Source organism: Gorilla gorilla, chromosome 8, assembly GCF_029281585.2.
Source record: "Gorilla gorilla gorilla isolate KB3781 chromosome 8, NHGRI_mGorGor1-v2.1_pri, whole genome shotgun sequence".
In the NCBI taxonomy this organism is placed as follows: Eukaryota; Metazoa; Chordata; class Mammalia; order Primates; family Hominidae; genus Gorilla; species Gorilla gorilla.
In genome coordinates, this window is record NC_073232.2 from 97,394,700 (window position 1) to 97,421,915 (window position 27,216).

A 27,216-nucleotide genomic window follows, 5' to 3' on the forward strand; every position below is an offset into this window, starting at 1 on the left:
TATTTATACTGCCATGAAAACTGCTTTACCCCAAATTTTGGTCCACAACTTTTATTGGATTACCTATTGGGGCAAACAAAATTAACCAAGGAAACAGGTTCCAATTTTGTCGGAGACATAATTGAATTTAGCTATCTTTTGTAGGCTGGTGAGTTCGTGATGCTGTCCTATGGATAGAGTTCCAAGGTAAAAGCTATTGGATTTTTGTTTGGGGGTGTGTGTATACATGTTTAGATGTGTTTTTGTGTATGTACATGTATTATGTTATGTGTTATGTGTAAACTGGCTTATAAGTAAATGAGTACTCATAAATTAAGTCCAAATGCTTTTCAAGTTCACATGAATTTAGTAATCTTTAATAAATAAACTCGATTTAAAATTATTGGTAAAATAAAAATAGAAATGTCTTTAGAATTGTTGGCATACATTTTTTGTCTGAGTTTACTGGTTAGATAAGTTTTATGTTTGCCTCTCCTAGATATTTTAAGGTATCAGGGTTTGATACAAAAGTTTAAGGCTATAAACCCAACTAAAAACATAATAATCTTTGTTTGTGTGATTTTTCTTGAAAAAAATAGTAATTTAAGATTGTTGGTTCAGTGACAACAGCTGAATATTCTGAACTATTGTTAAAATGTCCACATATTTAACTTTAAGTTTCTTAGATGAACCCTTGATGTTCACAGACTTTAAAAATGGATACTAGGGAAATTACTTTAAATGATGACTAGTTTTGCCTAATATCTCAGTTTTCAGAAGTAATTTTTATAAACTGTTAAAAATGAAAGAATTGGGGTACATGAAAATGAGATAAATGCTTGTAGGTGAACTTTTTATGTAATTTAAAATTTTTTAAATATTTTAAACTGAATAACAGGTGCTCATTGGATGTCTGGGTCATGTCCAATTAAGACAGTTATGATATGGAAAAATATATTTATAAAAATTATGGAGTTGTTTCATCTATAAAATGCAAACATCTGAAACATCTGATAGATAGTTTAGGATTTCTTGCTTCCTAGGTTTTCACAAAAATTTAAAATTACTAAGAATAAGAATTCCAGTTAGTGTATAATTCTGTAACTTCTGTTCTTATTGAGAAAGAGTCACTTTATGTAACTTGGATGTTATTCTGAAATAATGTGTGAAAGAAGGTAAAAGATAAATAGTAAGTACAAAAGAGAGATGTGAAGAAAATTATTTATATGAAGATGCAGTTTTGGTAAAGAAGGTTATTTTTAAATAGAATAATTTTGTATGAGAAAGAATCTTACATGTTAAATTTTTGTCCTAAAATAAAATAACTGGTTATTTAGAAAAGAGGTAAGTGTATGGCAAATAAGAAAGTTCAAGCATGTTGTAGATAGTCTGAGTAAGTCAGGATAAGATTTGTGGAAAGGTAGTTTTTTTAAAAAAATTTGTATGTGATAAACTTGGCTATAACAAAAAGAGAATTATTTATAATAGTCTTTCTAAGATTGGTCACTATGTTAAAACAAGGTTTTCTTAAGGCATTGATTTATTGTTAATGAAACTATAAGAAGTTTTAATTTATAATTCTGTAACCTGTTTTTTTTTAAACTTCTCAGATTCATATCTCAGAAGATCAATTTTTGCTGTGTCTCACTGCTTTCAACTTTTTCTCCGTAGAGGTGCCCAAGATGGTAACTCTCTCCTTCAACTTTTTTACCAATTCCTGTAATTTTTTCCTCTAGTTCTAACTATTGTCGTGGCCTGATGCTGAAAGGTTTTATCTTAAAAGTCTAGAAGAGCAATGTTTTCCTCTAGTATAACTTGATTCTGTATTTTTGACTTTTCTTGATATATGTAATTTTTAAATGTAATCAGGAAACTTCTCACGCTGTTACTAAGAGTTATGTATTCCCCTGCTATAATTATAACTTTGAACACACTCTTCTTGTGCCTGATTAAATTCAAGTACTTTTTTTCATCAGGTTTGCCTTCCAGGTTATCTAAATGGGTTTCCCAAAAGGAGAAGCAATCAGAGTGCAGAAGGTTTTTTGTTGCCTTTTTTGGTAACTGGCTTAAGAAAAAAGATTTTACATTTTATCGAGAAAATTTCCATGTTGTCTTTATTCAATTTTTTTATTACTTAGGATGACTGGAATTTAAAAAATTAAGATTCTTACATCCATATAACTTTCTGTTTTGCCTTTGAGGTTTTAAAATTATCACTATTGATTAAATGAATGACTACTATTTATAATATTTATATATATATATATAAAAATTTATAATAACCTGTGATTTGATCAAATATTTTGAGCCTTTTAACATCTTTGATAAACACCATCAAAATCAAAATTCTAACCTAAATTTCTGACCTAGACTTATACTGGGGACTTATCAAAACCATAAAAATTAATCACTGCAAAGTTATAGAATTGTTTTACAACTTCCAAACAGAACATTGACCCCAGTATCACCACCTTCAGTCCCTTGAAAAGGTCCTTACCAGGTGCTATTAACTAATCCTGTGCTATTAAGTTACAGGCTTTTGACACCTCAATATACACATCTCATCTAAAAAGGCACCATCTGCTGCCAAATCTTGAATGTGATGTCATTATTTGACACCAAACTCAAAGTAACCAAAGCCTTGTCTCCAGATCTGGAAAAAGGCAACATTCAAAGTAAATTGCTTTCACGAAACTTGGGGACAGGCCTATAATAAAAGACATTAAAACTCATTTAATAATTTTGTCTCCTTCTGAATCCTTGATACCAGATAATTTGAATGTTTAGCTACCTATGAGCTTCCTCTTCCTGTCATTCTTAGAACTAGGCAGGGCTTATAACCTTTTATTTTTTGTTTGAAATGTTGCTAATTCTTCATATTTTGTTTTATCTCCAAAATTTGAAACTATTCAATCCCTCCAGACCCAGAGACAGTTTTGAAAGATAAAATTAATTTAGACCCTCCAAATCATAAATGGTACACAGATGCCTAAACAGCTGATGGCTCAACACATAGAACTTATAGACAAGTCAATATTTTAACTGTCCTTTTTTGGCTGTTGGTTTTTGGCTCTTATGTTACTTAAAAGGGTTTTGAGGATTAAAGTCCACTTTTGTTCCCATCTAGCCTGGAATAATTAATTAGCTGTAAGTCTTTAAACTCTAAATCCCTTGGCCATAGGAGTCCCACAGAAGAATGTGATAGATCAGGGGAAGGTAGTCACCCCACTCTCACATCAATATAGGACAAAATAAGAGCTTGGGCATCATTTGTTGACAAAAAAAAGGAAATTGTAAACAAAAACTACAGAACAAAAGAAAGTATTTGCAAACTATGCATCCATCAAAGATTATAATATCCAGAATGTATAAGAAACTTAAATTTACAAGCAAAAACAACCCCATTAAAAATGGGCAAAGGTCATGAAAAGACACTTCTCAAAAGAAGACATATATGTGGCCAACAAACATATGAAACAATGCTCATCATCACTAATTATCAGAGAAATTCAGATTAAAACCACAATGAAATACCATCTCACACCAATCAAAATGGCTATTATTAAAAAGTCAAGAAATAACAGATGCTGGCAAAGCTGCAGAGAAAAGTGAACACTTATATATTGTTGGTGGGAATATAAATTAGTTCAGTCACTGTGGAAAGTAGTTTGGAGGTTTCTCAAAGAACTTAAAACAGAATTACCATTCAAACCAGCAATCTCATTGCTGGCTGGATACCCCAAGGAAATTAAATTGTTCTGCCAAAAAGACATATGCACTGGTATGATCATGGTGGCACTATTCCCAATAAAAAAGACATGAAATCAATCTAAGTGCCCATCAATGGTGGATTGGATAAAGAAATGTGGTACATATACACTTTGGAATACTAAACAGCTATAAAAAAGAATAAAATCATGTCCTTCACAGCATGGATGCAGCTATAAAACATTATTCTAAGTGACTTAATGCAGGAACAGAAAACCAAATATTGCATGTTTTACTTATAAGTGGCAGTTAAACACTGAGTGTGATGGTTAGTACTCAGTGTCAACTTGATTGCATTGAGGGATACAAAGTATTGATCTTAGGTGTGTATGCCAAAGGAGATTAACATTGGAATCAGTGTGCTGGGAAAGGCAGATCCACCCTTAATCTGGGTGGGCCTAATCTAATCAGCTGCCAGCATGGCTAGAATATAAGCAGGCAGAAATGTGAAAGGAGAAACTGGCCTAGCCTATCAGCCTACATCTTTCTCCTATGCTGGATGCTTCCTTGCCCTTGAAAATCAGACTTCAGGTTCTTCAGTTTTGGAGCTTTGACTAGCTCTCCTTGCTCCTCAGCCTGTAGACAGCCTATTGTGGGACCTTGTGATCTTGTGAGCAATTAATAAACTCCCTTGTATATATATATTTATATATATATTTCATTTCTTCTGTCCCTCTAGAGAACCTTGATTAATACAGATTTTGGTACCAGGAGTGGTTCTAGAGGAATCGAATATTAAAAATGGAGTTCTTTCATTGGTTTTGGGGTTCTGGAGTTGGCTGCTTAATGTGATTACACCCAAAAATGCTAAGGACTCTACTTCTAATAGTATGGAGAACACTGATAGTCCTTGGTGTGAACTGTTTAGAGAGTTATGCAAAATAAAAGCCTTTGACACTACTGATTTATTGCTCATAAGAGGCAAGGAGTTTAGTAACATAATAACTTTGACCATATGTGGAGAACCAGGGAACATAATGAAGCTGGTTGGTTGCTCCTAAGTTCAGTGGACAAAGTGATGAAAGAAAATGATGAACTCGGCGATTCTATTACCCAGCTTCAGAAACAAATACTGAGCCTCAAATCTGATTAGATTGCCCTGAGCGAGAGTCTCATCTGTAGAGAAAGAGATGAAATTGAACAGACACGGGCTCTTATCATGTGAGTGGTTGAAAGACACAAGCTCTTATCATGCAAGTGGTTGATCTGCAACAAAAGGTGCATGCACAGCCTCTCCTGGTGTCTACTGTTAAAGTGAGGGCATTGATTAGAAAAGAATGGGACCTTGCAACTTGGAATGGGAATGTGTAGGAGGACCCTGAAGAAGCTTGGGACACTAACTTTGCAAACTCTGATGAATCTTCATTGCCAGAAGAAACAGCTTCCCCATCCCCAGTAGTGGCAACATCCCCTCCCCAACCCATACTGCCATCAGCCTTTCCACCTTTGTCTGAGGAGATAAACTCTGTGCTTCCTGAGGCAATGGTGATGGCCTCCACTGAGGTAGTTGCAAGGCAAGATAATGTTAATTTTCCTCAGGAGTCACCCCCAACACCCCTATTTGCTTTTAGACCTATAACTAGACTAAAGTCCTGGCAGACCCCTAGAGGTGAGGTTGACAGTGTGACCCATGAGGAGGTGCACTACACTCAAAAAGAACCGCTTGAGTTTCCTAATTTATATAAACAGAAATCTGGAGAACAGATTTCTCCAGATGAGAATGGATATTAAGGGTGTGGGATAATGGTGGAAGAAACATAAAGTTGGATCAGGCTGAATTTATTGATTTGGGCCCACTAAGTAGGGACTTTACATTTAATGTTTCAGCTTGGGGAGTTAAAAAACATTCTATAGTTTATTTTCTTGGTTAGCTAAAATGTGGATTAAAAGATGGCCCATTGTGAGTGAAATGGAAATGGCTGATCTCCGTTGGTTTAATGTAGGGAAGGGATTCAAAGGCTTAGGGAGACTGGGATGGTGGAGTGGATTACTCTCTTTAGAGCTACTCATCCCAGCTGGGAGGGTCCAGAAGATATACCTTTGACCAATGCCTTGCAAAATAGATTTGTGAGGGCAGCATCTGCATCTTTGAATAGCCCTGTAATTGCTCTTTTTTGTGTGTCAGATCTAACAGTGGGAACTGCAGTCACTCAACTACAAAATTTGAATACAATGGGAATAATTGGATCCTGAGGTGGCAGGGGCCAAGTGGAAGTACTCAACCATGAAAGGCAGGGTAAGCATAGCTACCATAATGGACAGCAGAGGCAAAGCAGCATTCAGAATAGCCTGACTCATGTAGAGCTCTGGCACTGGCTAATTAATCATGGTGTTCCTAGAAGTGAAATTGATAGGAAGCTTACTCCATTCTTACTTAATTTATACAAGCAGAAAACTTCTAGGTTGAATGGACAAAAGACTAATTTGAATTGTAAAAACAGAGAATCATGGCCCCTCAATCAATTTCCAGACTTGAGCTAGTTTACAGAGCCAGAACCTGTTGAATGAAGGGGAGGCCAGGTCTCCTTGAGAAAGGACCTCACTACACTACAGAAAATTTATGCAATGAATCTTTCTCCCATCCTTTCCCAAGGAGATCTCCCAAGGAGATTTACTGGAGTAATTGAGCAATGGGGAAAGGGAAATGATCAGACATTTCAAAAACTACTGGAAATTGGCTCTGAGCTGACGTTGATCCCAGGGGACCCAAAACATCACTGTGGTCCTGCAGTTAAAGTGGGGTCTTATGGAGGTCAGATAATTAATGGAGTTTTAGCCCAGGTCCAGCTTACAGTGGGTCCAGTGGGTCCCCTAACTCATCCTATGGTCATTGCCCCAGTGCCGGAATGCATAATTGTCATAAACATACTTAGCGGCTGGCAGAAACCCCACGTTGGCTCCTTGACTGGTAGGGTGAGGGTTACAATGGTGGGAAAGGCCAAATGGAGGCCATTAGATCTTCCTCTACCTAGAAAAATAGTAAATCTAAAACAATGTCACATCCCTGGAGGGATTGCAGAGATTAGTGCCACTATCAAGGACTTGAAAGATGCAGGGGTGGTGATTCCCACCACAATACTGTTCAACTCTCCCATTTGGTCTGTGCAGAAGATAGATGTACCAGATATGGTTTCGTTGCTTTTTAAACACATTTCCTGGTACCTGGTATGCAGCCATTGACTTTCAAATGCCTTTTTTTCCATTCCTGTCCATAAGGCCCACTAGAAGGAATTTGCCTTCAGCTGGCAAGGCCAGCAATATACCTTTACTTTCCTACCTCAAAGATATATCCAGTCTCTGGCTTTGTGTCATAATCTTATTTGGAGAGAACTTGATTGCATTTTACTTCCACAGGATATTACACTGGTCCATTACATTGATGACATTATGCTGATTGGATCCAGTGAGCAAGAGCAAATACACTGGACTTATTGGAGAGACATTTGCATGCCAGAGGATGGGAAATAAATCCAACTAAAATTCAGGGACCTTCTACTTCAGTAAAATTTCTAGGCATCCAGTGATGTGGGGCCTGTCAAGATATTCCTTCTAAGTTGAAGAATAAGTTGTTGCATTTGGCCCCTTTTACAACCACGAAGGAGGTACAACGCCTAGTGAACCTATCTGGATTTGGGAGGGAACACATTCCTCATTTTGATGAGATACCTGGCCCATTTATTGAGTGACCTGGAAGGCTGCCAGTTTTGGATGGGGTCCAGAACAGGATAAAGCTCTGCAACAGGTCCAGGCTGCTGTGCAAGCTGCTCTGCCACTTAGGCCATATGACTCAGCAGATCCAATGGTGCTTGAGGTGTCAGTGGCAGATAAGGATGCTGTTTGGAGCCTTTGGCAGGCCCTGACAGGTGAAACACAGTAGAGGCCTCTAGGATTTCGGAGCAAGGCCCCGCCATCTTTGTAGATAACTACTCTCCTTTTGAGAGCTAGCTCTTGGCCTGTTACTGGACTTTGTTGGAAACCGAACGTTTGACTAGGGGTCATCGAGTTACCATGTGACCTGAATTCTCTATCATGAACTGGGTGCTTTCTAACCCATTGGTCCATTAAGTGGGTCATGCACAGCAGCATTCCATCATCAAATGGAAGTGGTATATATATGATCAGGCTCTAGAAGATCCTGAAGGCACATGTAAGTTACATAAGGAAGTGGCTAAAATGCCCATGGTCTTCACTTTTGCCACCCTGCCTTCTTTCCACCAGCCTGCTTTGATGGCCTCATGGGGAGCTCTGTATGATTGTTTAACAAAAGTAGAGAAGACTAGGGCCTGGTTCACTGATGGTTCTGCACAATATATAGGCACCACCTGAAAGTGGACAGCTGCAGCTCTACAGCCCCTTTCTAGAACATCCCTGAAGGACAGCAGTGAAGGGAAGTTTTCCCAGTGGGCAGAACTTTGAGCAGTGTACCTTGTGCAGTTTGCATGGAAGGAAAAATGGCCAGATGTGCTATTATATACTGATTCATGGACTGAAGCCAATGGTTTGGTTGGATGGTCAGGGACTTGGAAGAAGCATGATTAGAAAATTGGTGATGAAGAAATTTGGAGAAGAGGTATGTGGATGAACCATCCTGAGTGGTCAAAAACTGTGAAGATATTTGTATCCCATCTGAGTGCTCACCAACGGGTGACCTTAGCAGAGGAGGCGTTTAATAATCAAGGGAATGGGATGATCCATTCTGTGGACATCACTCAGCCTCTTTCCCCAGCCACCCCTGTCATCCCCCAATGGGATCATGAACAGAGCGGCCATGGTGGCAGGGATGAAGGTTATGCATGGGCTCAGCAACATGGGCTTCCACTCACCAAGGCTGAACTGGCTACAGCCACTGCTGAGTGCCCAATTTTCCAGCAGCAGAGACCAACATTGAACCCTGGATATAGCACTGTTCCTCAGGGTGATCAGCCAGCTACCTTGTGGCAGCTTGATTATATTGGACCTCTTCCATCATGGAAAGAGCAGTGGTTTGTCCTCACTGGAAGAGACACTTACTCCAGATATGGGTTTGCCTATCCTGCACACAATGCTTCTGCCAAGATTAGCATCCATGGACTCACAGAATGCCTTACCCGCCATCATTGTATTCCACACAGCATTGCCTCTGATCAAAGCACTTACTTTGTGGCTAAAGAAGTGTGGCAGTGGGATCATGCTCATGGAATTCACTGGTCTTACCACGTTCCCTGTCATCCTGAAGCAGTTGGATTGATAGAACGGTGGAATGGCCTTTTGAAGTCTCATTTACAACACCAACCAGGTGACAATACTTTGCAGGATTGGGACAAAGTTCTCCAGAAGGCTATGTATGCCTTGAATGAGTCCAATATATGGTATTTTTTCTCCCATAGCCAGGATTCAGAGGTCCAGGAATCAAGGGGTGGAAGTGGAAGTGGCACCATTCACCATCACCCTTAGTCATCTGCTAGCAAAATTTTTTCTTCCTGTTCCTATGACATTTGTTTCTGCTGGCCTAGAGATCTTAGTTCCAGCAGGAGGAACGCTACCACCAGGAGACACGACAAGGATTCCATTAAATTGGAAGTTAAGATTGTCACCTGGCCACTTTGGGCTCTTTCTACCTCTATGTCCACAGGCTAAGAAGGGAGTTACAGTGTTGGAAGGGGTAATTGACCCAGTCTATGAAGATGAAATCAGTCTACTGCTCCACAATAGAGGTAAGGAAGAGTATGCATAGAATACAGGAGATTCATTAGGGCATCTGTTAGTATTACCATGTTCTGTGATTGAGGTCAATGGGAGACTACAACAGCCCAATCCAGAGAGGACTACAAATGGCCCAGACCCTTCAAGAATGAAGGTTTGGGTCACTCCACCAGGAAAATAAACACAACCTGCTGAGGTGCTTGCTGAAGGCAAAGGGAATACAGAATGGGTAGAAGAAGGTAATCATCAATACCAGCTATGACCACGTGACCAGCTGCAGAAATGAGGACTGTAATTATCTTGAGTATTTCCTCCTTCTTGTGTTAAAAACATGTTTGTGCATATATACACTTGTACTAAGAAAATATTTTCATTTTATTTTCTTTCTCCTTTATCATGTGACATAAGATGATTTATTGACTTCAAATCAGCATTTAAGTACCGTTAACTTTATGTAATAGTACTTGGGTTGGGGATTGGTGCATTTCTGGTTGTACGAAGGATAGTTGTATTATGTTAGGTATAATTATGACCTTATTATTGTCTTTATTTGAAGATTGTGTATGATCTCAGGAGTTGTATATGGGTTCAACTTGACAAGGGGTGGACTTGTGATGGTTAATACTGAGTGTCAACTTGATTGGATTGAAGGATACAAACTATTGATTCTGGGTGTTTCTGTGAGGGTGTTGCCAAAGGAGATTAACATTTGAGTCAGTGGTCTGGGAAAGGCAGACCCACTCTTAATCTGGGTGGGCACCATCTAATCAGCTGCCAGCCTGGCTAGAATATAAACAGGCAGAAAAACGTGAAAGGAGAGACTCGTCTAGCCTCCCATCCTACATTTTTCTCCCATGCTGGACGCTTCCTGCCCTCAAACATTGGACTCCAAGTTCTTCAGTTTTGGAAGTTGGACTGTCTCTCCTTGATCCTGAGCAAGGGACCTTGTGATCATGTGAGTTAATACTTAAAAAACTCCCATATATATTTTATATATATATATAATTTTACATATTATATGCCAAATATATATTATACAATTTTATATATTTGTAGATATAAAGATATATACATATATATATATTCTGTTAGTTCTGTTCCTCTAGAGAACCCTGACTAATACACTGAGTAAGCATGGACATAAAGACGGGAACAATAGACACAAGGGAGTACTAGAGCAGAGAAAGAGGGGAGGAGGCAAGGGTTGAAAAACTACCTGTTGGGCACTATGCTCGCTACCTGGGTGATGAGATCCATACTCCAAACCTCAGCATCATACAATATACCCATGTAACAAATGTGCACATGTACCTGTTAAATCTAAAATAACAGTTGAAAAGTAAAATAAAATCTTCAGTTCTCCACTGACTGAATGAACCCCTCCTTGGCCAACAGAACCCCAGAAATAAAAGCCTTAAAATGTAGTTCCCAATCATGACAGGATGGGAGGTCAGACGTACCTCATTGTATCCCCTTCATTTTATGGTTTGGACACAACAACCGATTGGCATGAATGTTAAAACAGAGCTCATAAAACTGACAGAACAGACTCTGTGGAAATAAGATAAAAGATTATAAACAGGCCCTAAGGCCATGCCAGCTAAAGGTTAAGTCACACACCCCTACCCTTAAAAAGTAAACTATATTCTAACTGCCATAGGTGTTTTCTTTTTCTCTAGCAACTAAACAAGCACTGGCTTTGAGGTAAGCAACATGAAAACAACTTGCAGCTCCGCCGGATGCTGACTAACTGACCTTCAGCCTCTGTTCTACTAGCCAGAACTACAGCCTTAATTATACAGGAGACTGATTTCAGTAACTTTCTCCTAATAAAAAGACCAACTACAGACTAGTTCTGGACAGTTTACAGAGATTTAGCACTTACATGCATTTGTGTCCTAAAAAAAATCTTTTGAGCTATAGGATCTAATTGTAATACATTTAAATGTTAAGTCTACACCCCAAAGTGAACATTGGTTGTATGTTACATGTGTTTGTTCAATACACATGTGTCAGTACCATCTTCATGAATATTCACAGCTCCTCCTATAACCTGTTGAATACGTATGTTTAGCCAATCTGTCATCATATCCCCACAAGAGGCATGGGTACAACTGATAGTGGGGAACAAATCACTATTATTTATATGGAGCCACATATTTTATAGTTAACACCCATCTATCACCTGATTTTAAAAAGACTATGATGGTTGCAGGAATGCCAAATAAAACCTGTGGCATGCCTCTTCCTGCAACTTTTAAATTGTCATCTTGGAGACAACAATCAACAGAAAAAATGAAAAAGGTAAACCCTACTCTAGGAAAAATAAATAAAAGCATTACCAAAATATGTCAAAAAACAAGAAACTGATTGAGATAAAGTGTTGCCGGTTGTCCTGTTGTAAATTAAAATGGCTCCCCCAAAATAGACACAAATTGAGTCCTTTAAAGTATCATGCAGTAAGCCATTCCAAGTTTCTGCCAAGGTGGGACAGCCAACTGATATGATTAGAAATTTAGCAATTGCCAGATATGTTAAGACTCTAGGCACTGTACTGACTTCCGCTCATGAGTTTGCTTCCAGCAGGACCACTCATCCATGTATGTGGCCCTGCATCCTTTTCAACTGGGAGAGCAGATCCTCCTGAAGACCTGGAAACACACACACACACACACACCAAAAATAGGACCCGAACATCAGCTCACTGCCAGATCAAATGGTTTCATTTCCAATTCACACCCCCATCCAGCAGGAAGTAGCCAAACTGGTATGATGCCCCACTTTCCCTAAAAATGGAATGAAAAACTGACAATGGGAAATTTGTAACAGAAACTACAACCTTATCTTGAAAAACAATTATTATCCTTTGTTTTTCTTGTATTACTCTCTTCTTCCTCTGCTGGGCTTTTAATAATGCTTAATTTACATACTTTGCTTAAAGAACTCCAGGAACTGGCCTTGAGACACTAAGCATAGAATCAAGGTTGTGAAACATTCCACCCTGGGAAGAATGCTGAGCAGTTAATCTGTACTCCAGTTGCAGTCAAGCTCACACCAGTTAGACCACCAGATGGTCCATTGCTCAATATAGTCATTAAGACCAGACATACTGACCTATACATGGTCAAGTCATGCACAGAGTTTCTCTATATTCCCCCTCCCATGAAACCCTTCAGCCAGTCTGAAAAACTTGAGATGGTCTTTGTGACACCAGCCTGCCATCTTGTTGGGTTTTCAGCTCCTGAATAAACCTGCTTTTCCTCCTAACCAATCTTGTCTCTCAAATTTGGCTTTTGAGTAGGGAACCCAGCTGAACCTGGGTTCCATTACATTTATATTTGGTAGACCAATAGAACACATCCCTTTAACTATTAGAGTTTCTCACCTGGCTTCCACTGGCAGTGGTTGCTTTGATTTTCCCCCACCAGTGGCGGGGCCACCCTCCCAAGTTCCAGAACCGAGCTGAGTCCTGGGAGTAAAGCTGTGGTCAATCTATATAGCCAAGGCCATGGGATTTTTAAAATAAAAAATCATGAAAGATTTTAGAGATATAGAACTGTATGAAAAAATATAAACATCTATGCAAAGCACATTAAGCATAAGAAGTAGCAAATTATTTGAGGTCCTTGCATAACCTTCACCAATTGCATTATTTCAAGGTCATCTCTCCAAAATGTGCCCATTATGTGGATTCACTGTTATCACCGTTAGGCCCTTTGTGTCACTGTAAAGAAATAACTGAGACTGAGAAATTTATTTTAAAGTTATTTAAAATAAATTGTTTATCTTAATTGGCTCATGCTTCTGCAGTCTGTACAGGAAGCAAGTTGCTGGCATTTGCTTCTGGTAAGACCTCAGGAAGCTTATGATCATGGCAGAAGGTGAAGGGGGAGCTGGTGTGTCACATGGCAGGAGTTGGAGCAAGAGAGAGTGTGGGAAGGTGCCAGGATCTATTTTGTTTTCTTTTTGTCAGTTTTATTTTTTAACAATATTGTTTTTTGTTTTATTAACTTTTATTTTAGGTTCAGGGGTGCATGTGCAGGTTTGTTATGTAGGTAAATTGTGGGTCATGGGGGTTCAGTGTACAGATTATTTTGTCACCAAGGTAATAAGCATAGTACCCAACGGGCAGTTTTTTGATCCTCACTCTCCTCCCACCCTCCATCTTCAAGTAAGCCCTGGTGTCTCTTCCTTTTTGTGTGTCCACGCGTACTCAAAGTTTAGCTCCCACTTGTGAGAATATGTGGCATGTGTTTTTCTGTTCCTGTGTAAGTTTGCTTAGGATAATGGCCTCCAGCTCCATCCGTGTTGCTGCAAAGGACATGACCTCATTCTTTTTTATGGCTGCATAGTATTCCACTGTGTACATGTACCACATTTTTTTTAGCCGGTCTACACTAATGGGCATTTTGATTGATTCTATGTCTTTGCTGTTATAAACAGTGCTGCAATGAACATACCAGTGCATGTGTCTTTATGGTAGAAAATGTATATTCCCTTTGCTGTATACCCAATAATGGGATTTCTGGGTCAAATGGTAATTCTGTTTTAAGTTCTTTGGGAAATCTCTCCTATTGCTTGTCTTTGTCTATTTTGTTGAAAATCAGATGGTTCCTTGCGTGTGGCATTATTCTGGGCTCTCTATTCTGTTCCATTGTTCTGTGTGTTCTGTTTTTTGTACCAGTACCATGCTGTTTGGTTACTGTAGCCTTGTAGTATAGTTTGAAGTTGGGTAAAGGTGCCAGGATTTTTTAAATGACCAGATCTAGTGTGAACTCACAGAGCAAGAATTCACTCATTACCAAGGGGAGGGCACCAAGCTAGTCATGAGGGATCTGCTCCTGTGACCCAAACACTTTCTGCCAGGCCCCACCCCAACACTGGGAATCACATGAGGTTTAAAGAGGTCAAACATCAAAACCATATCTCACACACACACACTTGTTTTTGTTACTACCATGTAAGTACCCTAAAGAATATGTGCTATTTGGTCGGGCACAGTGGCTCATGCCTGTAATCCCAGCACTTTGGGAGGCTGAGGTGGGTGGATCTTGAGGTCAGGAGATTGAGACTGTCCTGGCTAACACGGTGAAACCCCGTCTCTACTAAAAATACAAAAAAAATAAATTAGCTGGGCATGGTGGCGGCCACCTGTAGTCCCAGCTACTCCGGAGGCCGAGGCTGGGGAATGGTGTGAACCCAGGAGGCGGAGCTTGCAGTGAGCTGAGATGGTGCCACTGCATTCCAGCCTGGGTGACAAAGCGAGACTCCGTCTCAAAAAAGAAAAAAAAAAAAAAAAGAATATATGCTATTTATTTTCATGTTTTTTAACTTTATGTAAATTGTACTATATTGAAAATATTCTTTGTTTTTTCCCTCAATACTGGATTTGTAAGAGATATTTATTCATGTTGATTTTTCTAGCTCTGTTCATTTATCTTCCATAATATATGGTATTTCATTATGTGACTATATCACAATTTATTTATCTATCCTTCTGTTTGACATTTAAGTAGTTTCCAAGGGCTTACATTTTTTTTTGTTCCTGTTACAATGGGTGTTACTATGAATATTTTTACATATTGTTGTTTATAACATAATTTCAATATTTCCTATAGAATATATATGCTGGTATGGAGTTACTGGTGGTAGAGTATCTAGGTCTTCAACTTTACTAAATATCTCCAAATAGTTTCTAAAGTGGTTGTACCAATTTATATTCCTATGAGCAATGTATGCATGCCTCCATGTCTCTACACCATCAGTACTCAAAGTTGTCAAACTTCAAAATTTTTTGGTCAATTTTCTGATGTTGAATAATATTATATGTGATTCTAATTTAAATTTCTCTAATTATCAGAGAAATTGAACATCTTTTTTATGTTTCTTGATCATTTCAATTTTTTCCCTTTTTTGTGAATTCCCAAGAACAGTAGTTCTTGGTCCCTCTCTTCCTCTTTGCCCTGAAGTCTCTGTCTCTCCACTTGCATAGGAGCTTAACCTCCAGCTCTTCCCTCAGGGGCAAGGCTTGAAGGGTGTTTCTTGTTTTTCCTATTAAGACTTAAACACCTGGATGCCTTTCTCTATGTGTCTTAACATCAGTTCATTTTCTCTTTTCCTTTTCCTGTTCAAGCTCAAGAATGAACCTATCAGTTTCACTTATATAAAATACTTACTTAGAATAATCAAAATCATAGACATAGAAAGTAGATTGGTGGTTTCCAGCAGCTGGAGGTAGAAGGGAATCATTGTTTAGAGTTATTGTTTAATGTGTACAGAGTTTCAATATTACAAGATGACAAGAGTTATGGAGAGGGATGGTGGGGATGGTTGCACAATATTATGATTGCATTTATTACCACTGAACTGTATACTTAAAATGGTTAAGATAGTAAACTTTATGTTATATGCATTTTAACATAATAAAAAATATTGAGAAAAAAAGACTCAATAGAGGCACTGTCAAGGCTGTCACAAAAAAAGACTGAGAAACGGTCACAGCCAAAGAGAACCTAAGTCAGGAGACATGATGGCTCTGTGTACTGTGGAATCGTGGGTGAGACAATAGAACAGAAAAAGTACATTAGGTGAAAACTGAGGAAATCTGAATAATGTATGAACTTTGGTTACAAAATAAACTTATTAATAGTTAGAAATTTGCTCCATCAGGGCAGTAGGACCATTGTCCCAGGAGCTGAGGATTCTCGTATAATCATTTGCAGGGGAACTGGAAGAGTGTGAAGGGCTGAGAACCAAGGTCCCTGGTGTACGGAGGACTGAACAGTGCTTCTGTCTTTATTAGAGTAGAAAGAGGCAAGTATGCATGAAACATGAAATGATTAATCAGAAATGCCCTTGTATTTCAATAAATAATTCTTCCTCACCACAATCTAAATAGAGTTGTCTGATTCAGATGATTTAATAAAATATGGAATACAAAATTGAGAAATATTCTGGACTGAGACAAGGGATAACTGGAATGTTTTAATCATTCAATAAAGATATTTTTTTCCTTGTTTCAGTGTGTCGTGGGATGTAACTGGTACTTAGGATAAACACATAGGCTACCGGAAAGAATATACAATTCTCTTCTCTATTTTTTCCTGTTCCCTTTGACCTCTGTGTTACCTTTGGGTTGATATTTAAGAGAGAAGCCAGAGTAGTTAGTAAGAAAATCTAAGTCAATAAACACATGAAGAAGTTGGGAGGTGGGAGCTAAAGGAGGAGGGTAAGAGGAGTTAAATGGTAGCTGTGGAGGAGCTCAGTGGGTGTTGTTAGCACCACATGGATGCCACTTTGGAAAAGTTGTATGTGCTGGGATTTTCGGGGCAGAGGCCCATGGGTTCATCAGAAGTATTGCTTGGGTCCCCTTTTGTGTTATTTGAGAGATACAAAGGAGAATATATAATTGCTTTTGTAATTATTTTGACTATTTGTGACTTCAGAAATGGGCAGATCTTACAGGAGTCTAACGTTTGTTATGGTGATGTAACTATCCTGAAGTTATATCACCCAGGGCTCCTTGAGGATTCTACCTTCTTGTCCTTGAACTAGAGAGACTTCTGGTGAAGTTGTGATTGTAGGTTCATTAATGTTGAATTTTCATACTTTCATGTTTGAGACACAGTGTGGCAACTGGAATGAGCCCTGAAATTTGATTAAAGAAAAAAGAAATTCCTATTCCAGGGTTTGGTCTTTCTTAGATATTAGCTTATGGAGTGACTTTAACCTCTGTGAAGATGTCTTTGTAACATGACACTAATCATACCTTCTCTGCCAACCTGATAGTGTTGTTGTGATGATCAACAACTGAAAATTTGATGTGAACCTGAAAACTAGACAGCAGTATCTCAATGCAGGGCTAATTGCTTCTTTGACAATTAACCAGGTAGGAGGGGTGTCTGTGCCTTGCAACTTGTGGGTGCTGCTGCACTAATGGGGAAAGGTCTATACTGAAAGTCCACAACTACTCTAGCCTCCAACAGACACTGCACAAAAAATCAGACTACAGAAAAAATAGAAAAAAGAAAACCTCCGATATACACTACAATTTTGTGCCCTGAATTTGGAAGTTTATTACAGGAGAGCATTCTGTCTACATTTATGAGGAGACTTGGTAAAGGCTTTATCCTCCACTTACTGTACTCTGCGAACTACTGTAAGTTACCCGGGGTGACAAAGGGACCAGTGTGAAGCATGGACTCCAGCGGCTGCCCCCTGCTGTGAGCCTCTTCTCCCTGGCATCAAATGTCTTCCTGAGGATGAGGGGCCCTGGAGCTGGGGAAGACAACCGCTCTGTCAGGGATGAATATGACAAGTGTGAGATTGCTTTATTTAAAAAGGAAACCTGCCTTGTTGGAGGTGTTTCCTATTACTGGGACACAGACGAGATAAGCACATAGGCTCTGTTGCCATTAATACTCCTGGAATGAGAAATCCAACATTTCTTTTCAGTGATAATTTGAGCCAGCAGGTGTGTTTGCACACAGATAAACAGAAGCTTAGAGAGGGACATACGAAATGAGGAAAGAGAAATTCAAGTGGAGCAAAAGAAAGAGAAAAAAAAAAAAAAAAGGCCTGGGCATCCTAACCCCTGAGGACAGAGACAACTGGTAAACCATGTTGTAAACTACCAAACAATGAAGACCTGAGACATGTCCAAATGTGTTCATGAGGGTTTGAATTACCTTTGGACTCCTGGTTGCTAATCACTTTGTGTTTCAAAACCCTTTGAGAAATTGATAAAAGCTATGGAAATTTTTCCTTATGAATAAAAATGAAGATATTCATACAGACAGAACAATTTGCATAAAAATTCAGAGGTCTTGAAGATTTCTGAGATCCGTCCATGTATTTTCCCAGGATACTATTGCTGACCTTCTTCCTCATCTGTATGATATCACATGGCATGACATAATATGATATATGATATAAGAGGAGGCTTCTAGAAACATCAATTTTGTTGAATATGTAGCTCTAAAGTGTGTGGGTACAGGAAGGTGAGGCCTTTTAGGGGAAAGGGTAGTTGTGTTTACTGCATCTTGGTTTCTAATTCTTGTTCTCAATTAGGGGACTATACACTTCAGAGAACACAGGGGCATCTATGGCTCCATGATAACCAAATATCAGGCATCCATGTAGCATGAAATCTGTAATTGATGCCTCTTGTTTTAGTCTATTCAGAGTATTATAACAAAAATACCATAGACTGGTGTCTTAAACAACAAAAATTTATTTCCCACAGTTCTGGAGGCCGGGAACTTTAAGTTCAAGACACCAGCAGATTTGCCATCTGGAGAGGGCCCGCTTCCTGGTTAATAGACAGCTCTCTTCTTGCTGTGTTGTTCCATGGTGGCAAAGGCAAGGGAACTCTCTGGGGTCTCTTTTATAAGGGCACTAATCCCAACTATGAGGGCTCCATCCTCATGACCTATTCAGCTTCCAAAAGCTCCACCTCCTAATACCATCAAATTGAGGGTGAAGATTTAAACATATAAATTAGGGGGGTCACATTCAGTCCATGTCACCTCTGTTACAAAAAGATAATACCAGTCTGGGTCCCCAAATACAGGGCTACAATAGACACCATTCAGTTAGGTTTTAATGTAAATTATGGCCTCTGGGGCAGTTCTCAATGGTGGCCTGAACAGATGGTTCCTCTAGGATCACTTTCTCTCAATTACACACAGGCAGCCAGGGTACAAAGAACTAGAAGTAACCATAGAGATCTCTGTAACACTTGGCCCCAGCCCTAGGCAGAGTGGAGATCAGCCTGTTGCCACACAGAGATTTTCAAACTAGAGCACAACTTCAATTAATTAAAACTAGAACCAGAAATGCATCTTTAAAGCCCACAAGGAAGGAAAACCCCTTTGCACTGAAGCAAGTGAAATGGCCATAGTAAAAGTACACGTGGTGCTGGGGTTTTTATTTTACTAGCTGTGAAGATGGGTTACTGGATAAGAAAAAGCATATGGAGCACTTAGCACTAATACACCTGCAGCTGAACAGTCGGTGCACTAGCTCCTTTTCCTTCCCCTAATGTCTATGTCAGAGACAGTCAAGACACACATGGGCCCTGTGCCAAGTGCTTCTGAGCAAGGGAAAGGCCCCAATTCTAGCCTGCAGTACAATGTCAATCAAAACCCACCAGAAGGCATTTATTTTAGGATTCTTCTCTTTCCAACAAGGGTTTTCTTCCATCTATGGAAGTACTCATAGTGGAACAAGCTAGACATCATAAGGTGAATGACATTGACTTCTCACTTCCTTTAGCAATTGGATCACTTTGGACTAAACTTACGACTGAAATAAAAACACTCGTTTCTAAAGAGGGCGCTGCATATTCCCAGAGTTCTTACGATTCCAACTGCTATCTGCTCCCACCAGAAGTGACTGCATCAACACCAGTTAGAACAACTGTTTGGGTTCTATTATTCAAAGCCTCTTGGAGACAAGAGAAGACAAATGAACACTTAATGACCAGCTGCTGTGTAAAGTTTGCACAGTCTAACCTTACCTTCCCACAGTTTTTAGCTCATTTGTCTAAAGGGTAATTCTCCATCATTTCTTCTTAAATTAAATGTTATAAACCTCATCATCCTCTCTCTGTTTAGGAACACTTATTGGAATTCAAATTTACGTGTCAGCTTAATTGTGGAGAATCATTTAGAATAGAAAATGAGTTTCAAAGATAAGTAGGCAGTTTGGGTGTTTGTGACATTGACATAGTTGTACAGAATGTCAGATTTACGTCAAGGGTTTGAGGTAGCAGAGCCTCAAGGTAGCTATTGTGTTCGTTGTTCCACAGAATGGATTTTATGTCCATTTTCTGCAGCTACCCTGAGATTAATAACAGAGCTACAAGTTGCCCTAGCAACATCTAGTTCACTACATGTAAGTCTTCCTCTGAGGTTGTCCAAAGGCACTGGACTCCGGGCTGCCATTTCTCCTGCACTGTACTTTCCTCTGAGATGCCAGTGGTCCCTTTTACTCATCCATTTACTTGGACATTGAGAGACTATTGATGAGAACCATAAGTCCAAGACTTGGAGACAATATGACATGCACTCTACCCTCTAGCAGCTTACAGCTCATGGGCATGGACATGAACAGCTCATACAATGTGACAAAAGTGTGATTAGGGGACAAGATCCAAGTGCTACTTGAAGTTAGCCATGTTAACCACATTGAGGCATTAGGGAAGGCTTCTAAGGAGGTCATGTCTGAGCTGTCAGGACAGCAAGGAAGTTTTCCTTGTATAAAAAGTTGGATACAGAATCCTAGCTGGCAGGAACATATGAGAAGAGGCTGGAGGCATAAGGGCTACCAGGAGCTTAGCGCAGTTGGAGATCAGGGTGTGACTCTAGAGAGAGCTGTAGCCAATATATCAGAAAGTCTCTGGTATCTTATTCTTCAGCTCTGGTTACTTTGCCCTTGTTGCTTGGATCAAAATACACATCTGAGCACAAATGAAAGGGAGACAGATATGGGAGAAGGAGAAAGGAGGCTATTTTCCAGAGAGTCTGTGGCAACTCGAGTGAGGAGCCTTGCTTTTTTGAGAGAAGGTGGCCCAGAGTTGCAGCTTTTGAACAATAACATTCAATGGACCAAGGTATATTTTGTGGTAGACAACACAAGTAACTTCTAAAAAGAAGGAGTAAATCATCTGGACTGCTATAATGCAAGGAAAGAGTTTTTCTCTGAAGGGTAAAAAGGAAAAATGGAATTTTATCTTTCTGGATCATTTTAAATTGACACCTGTACTAACACATGGCTTCAACAAATCCTGTATGACTTCTTCATTTTTGATTAATATGACTGTATTTATCTAAAATTGGCAAGATGTGAATATCGTGTTCACTGGGCTATTGCAAGGAATACATAAATTACATACAAGAAAGTGCCCATCACAGGTTTTGACACATAATACAGAATCAGAAAATATGTCTCCCTTTTTGCCCCTTCTTTTCTGCATTTCTTTCTTTTCGCTTCTTCTTTCTTTGATTATTTTGATGGCCAAGGGAGATATAAACTAGCTAGGACTTTTTACAAGTGAGCTGTTGAATTTATGTCTACCAAAATCCATCCATTGAAATAATAGTGACAGGTTCTTTCAAATTGTTCAGCTCATTTTCACCCTTGTGATTGTTGACAGTAAACTCCTGAAACTGAAATGGGTTTCCTGACCACACTTCCCCTCCTTGTCACACATGGAGGTCCTTGTTTGCTATGAGAACTTATTCCTAAGTCTATTACTGAGAGGGCTGATGCTAATGTAGAAAAACAACCATAGGCTATTTTCTTTGGAAATAAAAGCAGGTGTGTGGTGGTGAAGCTTCCAAAGACCTGGGGACTTAGTATGTATTCATAGAGTCTTGACTTGAGCTCTTATACTTTACAGGGGGCGGGGTGGGGGGCTCTGTGTAACCCCATGGTGTAGGACTGAGTGATTCTCTCAGACCGAGAAATGGGCAAACAATAAAACTGAATGCTGCAGAGAGAACTGAAATTGCTGACCAAAGAGCTTGCACTTTCAAAGTGGGACTTAATTAAACACAGGGATGCAAGAACCTTAGGAAAAAATGGGTGTTTCAAATGAATAAACTCTAACCTCTTGGCATTCTCCCAAGAAAGCCACTGCCAGCACTGTTGTTTCTAAATATAGGTGTGATTATCATGCCTATCTGTGCAAACCTTAACTAACTGTTCATTGCCTTCAATATAAAGTTTTAAGTCTATTTTAATGGATAAATAAAACTCAAGTATTTAGAATTACTTCTGAGCACCTAAGACATATCAGTGAAACATCAATTTTGGCTTCCCCATGCTTTCTCTGGCTCTCCAAGTTCTCTGTACAAAGCTGAAGCTAGGAATGGAATGACTAGTGACTCTAAGCGAAAAATTTCTGCAGAGGTGGGCTATCCATCTGCCATCATAGGTGCTATCCTTGCAGTTGGCTCATGAGGTGTTTCAGATACTCTGCAGTGGTGGCTGTGCATTCTTAGCATGCCAGAGACCTGGAATACAGCCTCCTGCTTTCCCTCACTCAAGCTATGCCCTGAGAACAATACTGGCCAGCCAGATTGTGAGCAGGTCTCTGTTTCTTACCTGTTGGTCTACTGACCCCAAAGCCACATTTTTGCCTCCTGTTTCTCAAACCTTCCTGCACTGAAAGATAATAAATTGTGAGCAGAGAAGTCAAAATTCCTTTGGACTCTGGTTTTCCAAAGATACCACCTAAAAGTCCAGTTTTCCCAGCAATATGCTGGGCCATGTGTACATTTCAAACTTCGGCTGAAAACACATTTCACAACAGCTATTATAAGGGAACAGAGAAAACACAACCATTGTTTAAAAGCCAGAAGTGGGTGGTGGTCCTAGTCAAGAATTGTTGGAAGACAAAACAATGTCATCTTGTTGGTCTATGAACAACCATTGGGAAGCAGTGTTCTCCACCAGTGGTTCCCAAAATGGGCTGCACACACTCAGGGGATGCTTAAGATCACCCACTGTAACATGGATAGAAAGCATTAAGACCTTTCTTCCTATATGTTCTTAAAAAAAAAAGGAACAAGAATGAAGCTGTACTTCTTTACTTGGTCCACATACTAGATGGCCCTGCCTCAAGTTTAGCTGATGAAATATCAAGGTGTCAAAACACAAAGGAGTTGGCAGTAATGCCTTACCCTTCATTCACTTGTCACACATCATGTTGTGTTGCAATTTCTATGTGTCTGGTTAATGGATTTATCACTTATCTAGTTTAAACTAAACTAGCCTTCTTATGATAGACAAATGGCTTTTAAAATTCCTGCAAAGAAACCACAGATTGAAGGTACCGTGTAGATGCAAGGAAAAGAGAAAAGTCCATAAAACAACAGTGTAGACACTTCCACACATAGATGAGCAACTTTTATCCATCTTAAGAAGTAAAAGCAGTGGTAATATCATGATATCTGACATGAATTTGCCACAGAGAAAATCAAAATTCCAAGCTACTTGAAATATCTTTAAAAACAATATGATTCTTAGAAGCTTTGCCCTAAGTCTATATTTTGGTATTAACTAATGATAGCACAGTGCCAAAGTAAGAAAATATTTTTAAAATGGTTTATCTTAACTTAGCCTTTTAAAATTTACTTTTTTCATAGTCATAACATAACAGTCGTAACATAAAAATTACTGATGGGAGTATTATTGACACATTTGAGGATCATTGCTCTAGGAATTTATGATGATTAGATGAAAAACATGCTAACATCAAAAATCCTTAATTCTTGTTAGTCCACCCCTCAAGTCACCTACTCGTAGTTGGCATTTTACCATGGAATGATGAGGGAGATCATTTTAATCACTACTCTCATAAAATGTCACAAAAAGTGCAGTTTCATAATTAAGTAAATTGTCTGAATGGAAAATATGGGCTTGTTATAATGTTTTGGTACATCGAGTTACGTTTAGCACACAGGACTTAATTCAGCCGTTGCTGATGGCAGATCTGCTCCCCTTCCGGGCTAAGAGAAGCACTGTGTGTGTCTCACAGAGCACAGGAGCCTCCACTTAGATAGGCCCTTGCACTTTTCCATACAGGCTTTGGAGGAGAGAGGTCTCAGAGAAGTCCTGAAGTTTTCAGGACATGTTAACTTCTCTGGAGACTGTTACAGTTGGGAGAAGAGGGGATAATGAATTTCACTGTGGCTGCATAGAAGGTATTGTGGCTAGCAGCAATCCAAATGAAACCTCATTAAAGAGTGAGTTCGCAGCTATTAGTTTTAATCAGGAGAGAGACATGGGATTCAGAATTATAAGTGTTTTGTAGCAACATTAGTTCAATGTGCTGTTTCAGCCATAAAGGGCAGTAAAATGTGAGATACTGTCAAGAGGAGGATTGAAAGCAACAGCTTCTGCCATTAAATCTAGATTTAGTGAATTTTTGATTGAATACCTGCTATAGGTCTGTGTATTGTAAGTAAGTTCTGCTTACTGCAATTTAAAATAGATTCAGACATTTGTCAATTATACCTCAATAAAGCTAGAATAAAATAAAATAAAATAGATTCAGAGTTGGAAAACTCCAGGAAAATAGCAACTAGCATAATCATTGAAAAACCACCAAATGAAGATGGAATATAGTTATAATGAAGATAGAATATAGTTATAAATTATAATTATAGCTATACTTTCTATAATAGAATACAGTTATAAGGTGAAGATGGCAGAGGGACAGGAGCAGGCTTATAAGAAAACAAAGAAGAGTAATCAAAAAGAAATGGAAACCAGGTGATCCAATTATGTTTCCATGAGTACAATGATTGTTTCCCTGAACAAATAACCCAAATTAAAATTGTTGAAAGGGTAGGATATCAAAAGCAAGACTTCAACTCCACATTCCCAGAAGACTTGATGAAATCTCCCACAAATATCTTTTTCTCCTCCCAGTGGCTGCTTCTTCCTAAGTCATTTCCTCCTCCCACCCCCATCCCAGCAGTATCCTATTTCCAGATGTGATTTGGTCAGGAAAATGGAAAGCATTATAAGATTCAAAGCAGGAAAGTGTTGCATACTGAAAAGTACAGTAGCATTGGATTACCCATAAAAGTGATAGGAAAGCTTCTAATAGCTTCTAGGAAATCATGCTACATAATAATCAAAAGCCTTCATCAGTTACCTCAGCTGCATGCAGCATCAAAACGAGTGATTCACCAGAGTATGCCCCAAACCCCTGGCAAATCTCTACCATCTGCTGAAACTGACACATCTCTCTACATCTGCCACAAAAATGATAATATGACTTCTGCTTCTCTTCCACCTTCTATCTCTCATGTGAGTCCCTCTTTGGCAGAAGCAAAACCATAACCCTGATGGCTGAAATGCAGCTCTTGGGCTTGTATAGGAGAGAGCATAGAAGAAGGCAAATGGGGCTGTTTCCCACAGATCAGATGATCTAGCACAGTCATGCCTTCTCATTGTAGTAACTAACATCTTTCTGCTCCACTGGTATTCCTGAAGGTGTTTCAGCACAAGGTCACTTTAATATACAGAATTACTATGAGCTTCTGATACATACCATAACACTATTAACTAATGTGAGCTAATATCAAGCTTTTAACTGAGCTAAATTTCAAGAAGCAAAGGCCCCTTCTCTTGCTGTAGGTAAGGCTTCCACATACTCTGGGCTGAGATGTCATATCACAGCACAGAGAGATTTTTATTGCTCCTCTGTTGCAATGATCTACTTTCGCCCACTCATTTGCTTTCCTCCTCAGCATCATTTTGATCTCCAGTACCAAAGTTATTCTGATGTCCTTTTGAGATGGTGAGTAGCTCTCTTCCACCAGGAATATACCTCTGTGACTTGGCCACAAGGTAAGCTGTGTGCTCATATTTTTAGAGTGAAAACCAGGAACTATCCTCTTGCATTTGATTCAGTATCTCCCAGGTAACTTGGGATTCCTTTCTTCAGTACTGAAGATACTCTAAGAAAATGCCTGTGTCATGCCTTTACTTATTCTGGACAAAACTTGTTTCCCAAGACTTATTCCCCAGGAGGATAAATTTCTTCTTGTTTACTTTGGTGTCTGGAGTTAAGAGAAAGGTTTTTATTCTCATTCTCTTTGTCAAAGAGTCCCAGACTCAAGGCAGGTCCTCATTTTCAATTGCTCTTTTACCTTTTCCTCAGAGGAATGTTAAAAACCCTGATATGAACCAGTCCCAGCAGCCAAGCAGAACATGTTGTACTTTGTGCAGGTATAACTAGATTTCAGCAGTGGGCATACAGATGTGTTGTCCTTTCTGTGACTTCTACTGCATGTCAACAAAAAGATCTGAATTAATGCTGTGAAGAAGGAAGTCAAAAGAAAACAAGCTGAAGACATTTATTTAAGCTTCAAGTTATAACTCAAAGTATAGAGCAGTGATGATCAACTGTATTCTTTCTTCATTCCCTGGTAGTCCTGATGGCGGGAGAGCCCCTGTAGCCAGGTGGAGAACTCTTTTTGTGGCAACACCATAGCATTCTCCTCATTAGCCATTGCAGATCATTAGCACTAGAGACCCCTGGGCAGAAATAAGAAAATGTCATTGATTGTCACATTTTGCCTCTATAAGTCTCTTTTCACAGAGCACTAAGTGTAATATTGATCCAGGAGGCACTGGTCAAAACTGACATGTCTGTCCACTAAGTTAAAGAATAAAAGAGAATTTTGATGAATTGAACAAAGGCTAGATGCTTTATCTTACACTGACATTTTGATTTTTTAAGGAAATGCATTTCCTAACTGTATCCTGCAGATAGATAACTCCATTGTGCCCTTCATTTTTTGGAGTTGTAGAAAAAATAATCAAACTTGCCAGAATGCTCAAGTCTTAAACTTTGTAGCTTGTCATAATTCTACACAGGCTCTGCTGCAAGGCCTGCTAGAATGATAAGATGGGGAGCAAATAGAGAGAGCAAGCCAGAAATTGGCAGAATTAAACCCCAGGTATTCATCTGTTTATTGGGACTACATCTCAGGGATAGTGGTCATAGACTGAACTGAAATGTCCAAATTGATGACTAGAAAACCATAACATACTATCTAAGACCTAAGCTAGAACCTGCGTTACAAAGTCCAAGGAAGATGACCATGAGACCCTATTATTATGCCTAAAGCAGAAGTCAGAAGGCCAATCTCCAGCTTATAATGTCATGGTGGTGTGGGGAGGGATGGATCATGAGATTACATTATGAAGTCCATAGCTATGACCATAATAACATTATAGTCTACAGGGTATGTTCATGAAGCT

General features: G+C 39.2%; 1 pseudogene; it reads left to right on the forward strand.

Annotated features, from left to right (window-relative positions):
• The window catches only part of LOC134759151 (uncharacterized), a 34,557-nt pseudogene extending 24,833 nt beyond the window's left edge, over positions 1 to 9,724 (forward strand).
• Positions 9,725 to 27,216: the final 17,492 nt, after the last annotated feature.